General features: G+C 41.9%; 1 pseudogene; it reads left to right on the forward strand.

The window, feature by feature from the left end:
• The first annotated feature begins 1,178 nt into the window (after positions 1 to 1,178).
• LOC144253771 (chondroitin sulfate synthase 1 pseudogene) lies at positions 1,179 to 10,818 on the forward strand (annotated as a pseudogene).
• Positions 10,819 to 11,278: the final 460 nt, after the last annotated feature.

The raw sequence follows: 11,278 nt of genomic DNA on the forward strand, positions 1-11,278 counted from the left end.
TTCCCCTGACCATATTCCAGTCTCCACAGATCACATTACCCTATGCCTTGGCACCAATTCCAGAAAGGAGGTATGGGTGGGGGTAAACCTGGGAACTGTCTGCTGAGGACCTAGTGTACCTCTCTGCACGGGGTCCTGCTCTGGGCACAGAGCTGAGGCCCATGGAGGCTTCTATATGAGCTCCAGTGAATGTTGATGAATGTGTATGTATTCCAGTGTGAGGAGACCCTGTGACATATGCCACAGTGGTTCTGGTCCCCAGCTGTATGGACAAATGGACAATCTTAAATTTATCCTCTCTCTCTCTCTCTCTCTCTCTCTCTCTCTCTCTCTCTATATATATATATATATATATATATATATATATATATTGAAAGCCACAGCCAAAGGGGCCCCAGCAAACTTCCAGCTGCCGGCTGATGATTGGCTCACAGCGGCCCCAGCAACATCTAGCTGATTGGCTCCTCCACGGAGATGCTCATTGGGCTGTTTCCCTGCCCTTTCAGACCACGGAGCTGCTCATTGGGGGATTTCTTTGGCTCCGCCCACACAACCCAGCCAATCGGCCTCAAGAGCAGGAGGATTGTGGGAGGTGGTGAGGTTTGTGTGGGTGAGAGGCTTGTGGAAGCCAGTGGTGGCAGTTGGGCTCTGAGGTTTTTTTTTTTTTTTTTTTTTTCCTGAGGAGCTGTTTTGCTTGGCGTTTGTAGTTCTAAAAATAAAGTTAGTTTCTTTTGACAAGTGGCTCCTGAATTGTGCCCAGCCAGACTGCGGCATATATATATATATATATATATATATATATATATATATATATATATATAGAGAGAGAGAGAGAGAGAGAGAGAGAGAGAGAGAGAGAGGACTTGTGATAGGAGACAAAATCTGCTATTTAGGGAAAGGCCCCTAGGAGAATCCCAATGTAGATCATGGGAGTTTGGGAACTGTCATGTCACCTGCTCTAGAGAGTTACACATCTTTTGAAGAACAGCTCATGGTGCAAAGCCTGTTGCTGATAGGCACAAAACAACATCTGTCATCACTATAATATGAAGCCAGAACTGTGTGATTTGCCAGTGAGAAGGTCAACGAGACTTAGCATCATGGATAATTTGCATCTGGGAAGGAGCAAGAGCAGGTCTCCCTCCCAGTACCCTGCATGGGCACATGGTAAAGTCCCCATGTTTCCAACTTCCCAGTACCAGACACTGTCCCAGGAGTCCCATATGTTTGTCCTATGGGAGGAGGTGAGGCTTTGGGTAAAAAGTGAGTGCGACACTACTGCTACCTGAGGACTCTGGTTCAAAAATGTCTAATAATAATACCATGAAAGCAGATTATGCAAAGTCTCTTAACCACTTTAAATTAAAGAGGCATGCATAATTAGTTTAATAATGTTATATAACCCACTAGAGCAAAGAAGTATCATTCTTTTTTTTTTTTGAATTTTGAGAAAAATAATTTTATTTATTTTTTTTTATTGGTCATTCATAACATTACATAGTTCTTAATACATCATATTACACGGTTGATTCACTTGGATTATGAACTCCTGCTTTTACCCCATATACAAATTGCTGTATCACATCCGTTTCCCTTCCATTGATTGACATATTGCCTTTCTAGTGTCTGAAGTATTCTGCCGTCTGTCCTATTCTCTACTATCCCCCCTCCCCTCCCCTCCCCTCCCCCCCTTTTCTCTCTCTACCCCTTCTACTGTAAATCATTTCTTCCATTTGTATTATCTTGTCTTACCCCTCCTTTCCTCTTATATGACATTTTGTATAACCCTGAGGATCGCCTTCCATTTCCATGCAATTTCCCTTCTCACTCCCTTTCCCTCCCACCTCTCATCCCTGTTTAATGTAAATCTTCTTCTCAAGCTCTTCGTCCCTACCCTGTCCTTGTTTACTCCCCTTATGGAACCACCATTTGACCCAGCTATTCCCCTTCTCGGTCTATTCCCTAAAGCCCTAACAAGAGCATGCTACAGGGACACTGCTACATCGATGTCCATAGCAGCTCAATTCACGATAGCAAGACTGTGGAACCAGCCTAGATGCCCTTCAATAGATGAACGGATAAAAAAAATGTGGCATTTATATACTATGGAGTATTACTCTGCATTAAAAAATGACAAAATCATAGAATTTGGAGGGAAATGGATGGCATTAGAGCAGATTATGCTAAGTGAAGCTACTCAATCTTTAAAAAACAAATACCAAATGACTCCTTTGATATAAAGAAGTATCATTCTAACAAAGATTGGATGAACACTTATTTATGATATAATTCATATTCTTTTTCTCATGTCATTTCTTTGAAATAAGTTTTATATATTTATTTTACATGTCAATTTAGACAGTAAATTTTTCTCAGAAATGTTTGATCTGTTTTCTGTTTTCTCATTTACATTTTTTAAGGTAGATTTACTTAATGAAATAACCGAAGTATGAGTGGTAATTTTCTAACCACTGAGTTTTTAACAGAAATAATATTTACCCTTTGATATTTACAACCAGATATGTAAATGTGATTTGTGTTTATTAGAATAAATTTAACATTGAAGAAAATGGATGTTTGTTTCATAATTTAAGTAGTATAGTAACACAACACTTCTAAATCTATATAGTATAATTGTTTAAAATTTTTATTCTTTTTAGATATACATGACAGTAGAGTGGTTTTGGATATATATGGAATATAATTTACCATTCTTGTGGTTAGACATGATGCAGAGTTACACTGGTTGTGTATTCATATATAGAGACAGAAGTTATATAAAGAATCTAATTTAGGGGTATAAAAAAGCAGTCTTTCACTGTTCAATGTTACAAGCTTCTTCTATTTTCACATTTATGTTCACAGAAATTCAGTGTTTCTTTTAAGTGACCGTTTTCACCATCACAGTTTTACCATAAAGAAAATAAACTCTTGTTTGCAAAGTCTAAAGGTATTTTGGTGCCAGGTCATAATCAACACGATGAGGTGGTTCTTGAATTAATTCAATTGGTGTGTCTCAGGTGGCTTCCTTCCCTAGACATGTTTTCCCAAGCAGGTCATGAACACAATGCCCATGCTTTCATGAATCCAGAGTATTCATGTGGTCATGACAACATATTTCCACTCACAGAGGTGACCTGCCTATAACCAGGTGGCAACAGCCTAATCCAACCCTGAGTTCTAACATGAGATTATTTCCTATGGGAAGCAGCCAGGTATCTCAGAGCAGATTGATATGACACTAGACCTTACATCATGGCAGACTGACATTAGTTCTCAGTGAAACATGCATTTACCCTAGAGGGAGCTTGTTTTCCTTGCCTGCAGTGCTTCTGCCAAAACTGTTATCCATGGACTTAGTGAACACCTTAACCACCATTGTGGTATTCAACATGGGGCTTCTGAGCACAATGCTTATGTCACAGCCAATAAAGGGGAGCAATCAAGCCATATTCCTGCCATTACTACTCTTACATTTCCCCAATGTCCTAAAACACCAGGTCTGACAAAAAGGTTGACTGGCTTTTGAGGAGTCAAGATGAATCTTGGTGAGTGGTTACACCCATATCCAATACATGATGTTTGTGGAATAAGCAGTATTCCTGAAGCTAGAATGAGGGCCTGGCACTGGGAATGACTCCACACACTAGTGACTCAGTAGCACAATGTTTGCTTCCCATTTCAGTAATTGAACCCTATTATTGAACTAGTGAAGAGGACTTAGTTCCAAACACAGGACACAAGAATGACTGCTGTAACCTGGGTTTAAGCCTCTATTTTGCTACTCATGACAAGGAATCATTAGACCAAGTTGTGGCTATGAGGTCATGATTGGTCCTGATAATCAGGGGAATTATTTTGCCATTGCTGACTCAAAATAAGGAGGCAATGCATGGAAAGAAGCATGTTCTCTAGTCCTTCCTTGGACTGCAGTTAAGGTCAGAATACCAAGACAATCCAACTCAGCAGGGCTACTGGTACACCTATGTTGTATGGAGTGATGATTTGTGCCTACCACCTGGCACTACTAGCCAAAGATCAACACTAGCCAAAGCATTTTTTTTTTTGGTGGTCATGGGAATTAGAATAGACAAGTGAGAAATTACCAATGATAATCACAGGAATTAGATTCTATGGAAAATATTTATTTTAATGAGAATGTATTTGAATATGTTTTTCTTCCTCTGTCTGATTCTAGTGTCAACTAACATAGGTGTGTTAAAATTATGTAACTATGCAAGCCCGGTGTCACATGCCTGTAATCCCAGCTGCTTGGGAGACTGAAACAGGATCATGTTATGAAAGAAGCCTCAAGAAAAGCAAGGCACTAAACTATTCAGTGAGACCCTGTCTGTAAATAAAACACAAGATAGGCTTGGAGATGTGACTCAGTGGTCTAGTGACCCTGAGTTCAATCCCTGGTTCAAAAGGGAAAAAAAGTTAACATTTTATTTCAATATTTAATTTACAGGATATCATAGGTGGAGGACAAGGAACATACTTGAGGTCAAAAAGTGTATTGTATTCTCTTGCTTGGAAAAGATGCACATTTTGGGGGTGGCAGTTTGATGGGTCATCTTATTTCATGAAGCCTGGATATCATAATTATGTATAGGTGGAGACTGAGTGATCATGGAAGTGGCAATGAGTTTCTGCTTGACACACGTGGAATATGGTGCCATGTTTAGTTAAAAATGTGGTAGCTTCAATGTATTTCTCAAAATTGATCACATGTATATTTCTGGTAGTAGGAGGAATGATTTCTGTTGTACAAGCCATGGAAGCTAGAAGTGAATCCCTTCAATCATGTGACTCATGCCTGCAAATGGGTGTCTGTTAGGCCACTAGATAGAGAGGAGTGGTCCGGTTGTTCACATGTCCTTGGATTCACCTCCAGCATGGTTCTGACGCTTCAACTCTTTCATAACCCAGAATAACTAGGACATCTGGCTCAATTTACAAAACGCAAGGAATGAGGGGTACTAGATGGGGCATCAGGATATTTACCATGGAATTTGGCAGCCTAGAGCAGCTTTCTGAATATAGAATGGCCTTCCTGGTTCATGACTAGTCAGGTAGGTTGTTGCTGTGATCAAAATCTGACAAGAAAAAATGAGAGGAGGAATTTTGTTTCTTGACTCAGGCTCTGAGATTTGTCAGGTCATATATGGCCATTTCAATTGCTGTTTCTAAACTGAGGCAGAACATCATGGCCGAATGACATAGACAAGAAAAACATCTTGAATCATGACAATCACGAAGCAGAGAGACCTCTGTCTCCCAGGGAAACCAGAAACAAAATAGAGACCCCAAAGTCTCATCCCAAAACAACCTCATTCAGCCAGTCTACCTGCATATAGTTAACACCTATATCATTGGATTTAACCTTGGTTAGTTTACACTGCACAACCTTTTCATTTTTTCCTCTCAAGATTCTTGCATTGCCTCCCCCATGGTATTTGTGGCACACCCTATATCCAAACCATAAGAGTCCCTGAGGTGCCTTTGCTGGACAACTTTCTTCATTGGTTTCTTTCCTCAAATGCACAGTACAGCCGGGCTCCCTGAGACCACTCTCGTTCATCTCTAGATTTTTGGGGTAAGTGTGTGTTTGGTCAACATGGAAGTTATGAATCCTCTGGGCATACTACTAATAGGAAGCCCCTCAAATCAGCTGTGGGGACAAAAGAAGAGACTGAGGAGTTGGAGGTTCAGCATTCAACTTGCTTCAAGCTGCTTTGGGCAAAATATCACCTTGACTTCCCTGACCGCCGGATAGAGTCACTTTCCAGGTGTTGACCCCTTTGCCACTTTTCCAATTCTTCTGCGCTGTTTTTGTTGTTGTTGTTGTTTGTTTATTTGTTTGTTTGCTTTTCATCTGGGTCTACTTCAGATGGGCTGCTGCCCTTTCTTGTTCCTGTTCAAGGGTGAGGCAACTCCCTGCTGAGAGACCACTGATGACAAGTGACTCAGCATAAGGTCACCATGGACTCTCACATTCCTCATAGTCCTCTCAGTATCTCCTACATGGACTTTGGTTTCATCTTTGGCATTTCATTTCATATTTCTGTTCTTGTTGACATGCTTTTATGCATTTCACATGTTATACATTTTTTACTTAATCAACTGCCTACTCTTGTGGATTGACCACCAATTTTAGTCTCAAACATTGTGTTTGACACATCTCATTCTGCAGTGTACCATAAGTGGCCACGTTTATTCTTATTTTTTAATCTTCCATGCTTTATGTGACATGTTAAAAAGCACCACAATCCAGTCCTGACAGACAAAACAAATTTAGGTCCCTTATTTTCTGTGAAGTTCATCAGTGTCACAGTTTCCATGGCTGTTCTTTAAAAATGAGTTGTCAAGTATTCCTCAAGCAGAGAGGATCCTGCCTCTGAACTAAGGTGAATTCCAGGTTCAGGGCTATAAACTGAGGCAGGTGAAAGTCAGTGTCAATCTGAGATTCTCCTCAGGGAGCCTGTCCATGTAGGGAGAAGTGACCAAGTGCCCCCTTCCCTCATGCAAGACCACATAGGAAATTCTTCCTGAGGAAAGGTATGTATGGCTGGAGGTGGGAGGAAATGCCAGAGAAGACTGTGCAGGCATCTTTGGAAGACCCTAGGATAGAGAAGCCTTCCCAGCATTGACTTCTGGACAGTGGTAAATAGTTCCCTGAGATTAGCAGGAGGCACATGCAGTCATGCTGGGAGAAGGAAATAGACCCGAGGAGCCCCATCTTCTCACACTGTGCTCCCTCCTACAGCATCTGAGCTTAGTGTGTTCTCCCTTATGAAATTCAACCAGCTGGTCTGCCATGCTTACACATACAATCAGCCTCCTTCAGTGCATTTCCCAGGTGAGGTCCTCTTTGTGCCTTGGCTATTTCCAGTGTCCTGGGGGTGACCCTGTGTTACTCAGACCCTCAGAATATCACTGTAATGTCACTGCAACCCCAGACACAGTTTAAATTCTCCTGATGTGCATTCAGGGACTATAGTTGGACTCCTCCTTTTCACCCCCAGTTCAGGAGTGATCCTCAACTCTGTGCAACCCCAGCTTCTCTTCTGGATTCCTCTGAATGCCCCTCCACTGACACTTGCTGGTTGAGGATTCACAGAGTAGCAGCCCCGCTCCTGAGGACCCCAAATATTCTGTCACCGGAGAGCCTATTTTCAGTATGTCCAGCCTCACTCTGTGCCAGTTGTGCCAAAATGTACCCTGTCCTGTGTCTCAGATTGATGGCATTGACAGTGCATAGGAAGTCATGGCAAGTCAAGTTCACATACCAAATGCTTTGTTTCTGTTAGAAGAGAATCCATCAAACCCAAGCCTATCTCCCCACATACAATAGTGTAGAGAAATTGTGTGAAACTTTGTGTGGATGTATTGAGAAACCAAGAATCATGTGTTCCATTTAATGTCATCACAGATAATGATACACTTCTGTCAATGTGCTGTTTTCTACATGTGTTTTATCCTTTTTTTTAAGATTTCTCACTGGTCCACTAGCAGCTTCCATTGTGATTGGTTTATTTTTCCCATCATACCACTTTTGTTACCTTTCATATCCTTTTATCTCTATTTGAAATTTAATTTTACAGTGGTTTCTATATGCTTTACATCGTTATCAACATAGTTTGCAATGATGCTACCTGAGTTCTATTACCATGTTCCCTCTCCTCCTACCCTCATCTATTCCTTCTTGTTTATGATGCTGTGGTCACAAGTATGATGTGCATACTGGCATTCTTGTGTTCATTTCCATTATTGATTCAAACTGTGAACTTAATTTCTCCTGTCTTTAATTCACATGGTAATATGTTAGAAACTAAAGTACCAAACTATATCATTGTTAGTATTTATGATCAGCTATGTAAGTACCTTTAGCAGAGATATTAATTCTTCAGGTTCTCAAGTTCCCATCTCTTACCCTTTTTACGTCTTAGGACTCCCCTCAGTATTGCATGCTGGGCAGGACTACCAGAACCACAAATGTGCTCTGTAACTGTCCCATTGGTGGTTGTCAGCTCTTTTTCACTGTGACCATTATACCTAACAGGAACAAGTTAGAAGGGAGCATTAATTTTTGGCCCATGGCTTCACAGGTCTCCATGAGCTTCTGACTCTATCACAGAAAAAGCATGGTAGAATATGTAGAAGAATAAAACTAGACCCTTATTTCTCACAATGCACAAAAATTAACTCAAAATATATCAAAGGGCAATGGTGAGCCAGGTCTGAGGATGTGTAGCAGCAGCAGCAGTCTAGGCCACAAGGAGAACAGGGGCGGAGCCTGCTGGGGCACCATCAGGGCAGGACAAAGTCTCTGAGCAGATGCCATTGCTATTGCCTTTGCACTGCTCATTCACTTCTGTGCCAAAGCAAGAATAGTCATGGTGGCCTTGCTCGGGATATGCAGATTGCATGTGCAGGACATGTTCCCCTCTTAAAGGAGCAGGTCACTGAGGTGCAGACAGGTGTGTATAATGAAGCTTCAGCACCAGGCCTGCTGTCAGTTCCGGGGCTGTTATGGGCATAGCTGGCCTTAGGCACCCACTGAGCATCTGGGACCAGGCCTTCTGGCACAAGGGAAAGCTGTTGTCTGCCACTGGGAGCTGTGGTGGGCGGGCTCCTAAACAGAGGTGGTGGAAGCAGCCCCGCAGTCAGAATGGCATGGGCATGACTCCAGGCAAGTTGGCGAGCCTAGCTCTGCTTATTGCCTCAGATCTGACTCCTGCTGGGCTTTGTGCTGGCCTCACAGGTTTGTCATGCCCCATGCTTCAGGGATGAAACCAGTGTTTCTGTGGCGCTGCACCAGACTGGATGACTGTGGGCACAGCAAAAGGATCCCAGGCCTGCAGGGCACAAGAAGATGTCTGGGGCTCAGCTGTGGCCACTAGGCTTGGACCAGTTGGTGGCCTCACATGACAGGAAACTTCTGTGTGTCGTAGTCATGACCACCCAGAAATACTTCAGACTCCTTCTGTGGCCGTCTTCAGAACAGGATCCAAAACAATTCATGGAATAGTGGTGTTTTTCTCTAGTGAGTGTTCAGACACATCTGTAGCAATTCCAGTAGTGCCACTATGAGGCATGGATGGTACTTACTCATCCCACAAGACATTTATGATGCTCAAGTATATGCATGAGCACTGCTTGGACTGTGATCTAGAAGCAGATGATGATCTTTACATCAAAGGAGATCATCTGAAGAGATTCCTGAGGAGCTTGAATATCAGTGAGCCCTGTTTCTCAGGCAGATAGGACTCAGCTCTACAGAAGTGTCATGGGTCTTTTGAGATGCATCAGCTTTTTTTTAATGAGAAAAAAAACAAAAGGGGTACATCTGAGATCTCCAGAACAGTAAGATTCACCAAGCTATCACATACTACCTGAACAAAAACCCAAGCTACAAGTACAAACTGCACGGCTACATTCTCAGTTGCCAAATTGCAGAGCAGCGTCATCACACAATACAGCTCCACTGAGAAATCAGCCTAATGAACAAATACAGAGACACAGAGATGCATAAAGAAGACCAACATCTGGGAATCCTGCTTCCTTCATGAGGTTTCAGGTCTGCCCTCAAGAGGAAATTCTGCAATGGGAATTTCTGAATGGGAAGAATTTGCACTTGGCTGTGGACCATTAGCCAACCTGCATCCCTCCCTTCCAAGGAGAATGGACTCAGCCTAGATGGAAGCCTTGGACGACATCTTCATGTAGGTAGTGGAAATGATCAAGGCCACCATCAAGACCCGGGAATGCATCATGGACTTAAAGGAGATACATTGTGGCTATCATCCTGTGGTGAATCCCATGTATGGGGCAGAGTACATTCTGAACCTTCTGCTTCTATGCAGGAAGTATAAAGGCAAGAAGATGACAGTTCCTATGAGTAGGCATGCATACCTACAGCAGATTTTCAGCAAGATCCAGTTTGTGGAGCATGAAGAACTGGAGACTCAGGAGCTGGCCAGCAGAATCAACCAGAAGTCTGGATACCTATACTTCCTCTCCAATTCCCTGAAGAAGCTTGTTCCTTTCCAGTTCCCTGGATCCATGAACAAAAGCAAAGAGCCCAAAGATGAAAATGTCATATACCGATGCCATTGTCTGGACGTTCTGACATGTTTGTGAGGTTTCTGGGAAACTTGGGGAAGACATGTCCCACCCCAAATCATCATGCCAAATTGGTTGTACCAGTTTTTAATTCTAACTCCAAGCCTGATAAGGCCAAACTAGTGGAACTGATGAGATCATAGCAGTAAGTATCCTAAAGGTGTTATGAAGATTTTGCCTGTATCTGTTGAATTTTAAATTGTTCTGGCCCTCAGAGTGGGCTCTTGCCATTTCATAACAAATATTTTCCCTTCTTCTGTGAAGTTGACCTGGTGTTTACCATGGAATTCGTGCAACAGTGTGGAGCCAATGGAGTTTGGGGCCAATAAACACATTCCCCACTCATCTTTAGACAGTGTGATTAAAAGATTATTCATGGCGGGAAAGTTACCAGGGACAACCATTTTTCCTTTTACTCAAAAACTGGCTTCTGGAGAAACCATGGGTTTGGCATGACTTGTACTTATAAGGGACATCTTGTCCAAGTGGGTGGCAATTTCCATCCATACTAGGGCTGAAGGATGTGGACATCTTCAACAGTGTTCTCAAGCAGGTTAGAAGATGTTCAGAAGCCAGAAAGCAGGTGTAGTGCATGTCCAATGCCCTCCTGTCAGCCATGACCCCAATCTGGATCCCAAACAAAACAAAATGTGCTTGGGGTCCAAAGCATCATCACATGGTCCCATGTAGTAGTTAGCTGAAATGTGACTGGAGAAAAGATGGAAATTGTTAGAATGATGAAAAAGCCAGCCTAATGTCTAGCTCTGCTGAACAAAACATTCTTTAGTTATCTATTTAAAAAAAATTGTAAGATCAGCTTTTGAAGTCCATGCAGGGATATAATTTCTAAGTGAGTTTTTACATAGGACTCATTTAACATTGAGCTTTTTGAACAAAATTGTGGTTAGTGTTTGCCTTTGAATGCATCTTCCTTTGAACATTATGTTTCAGACCACCTTAATTCTGATTTGAAATGTCTTTGATTTTTTTTATTTCTTTCTGGGCCTTTTCTCTACAGTCCTATGGCAAAAAAGAGAAAAAAACATAAACATTCTCATGAAGTATTATTGTAACAAAAAGAAACAAAACACTGTAACATTCTGTTTTGTTAACAATGCACAGTTTCTAACTTTTTTTAACAAGTTTTTTA

Source organism: Urocitellus parryii, chromosome 3, assembly GCF_045843805.1.
Source record: "Urocitellus parryii isolate mUroPar1 chromosome 3, mUroPar1.hap1, whole genome shotgun sequence".
In the NCBI taxonomy this organism is placed as follows: domain Eukaryota; kingdom Metazoa; phylum Chordata; class Mammalia; order Rodentia; family Sciuridae; genus Urocitellus; species Urocitellus parryii.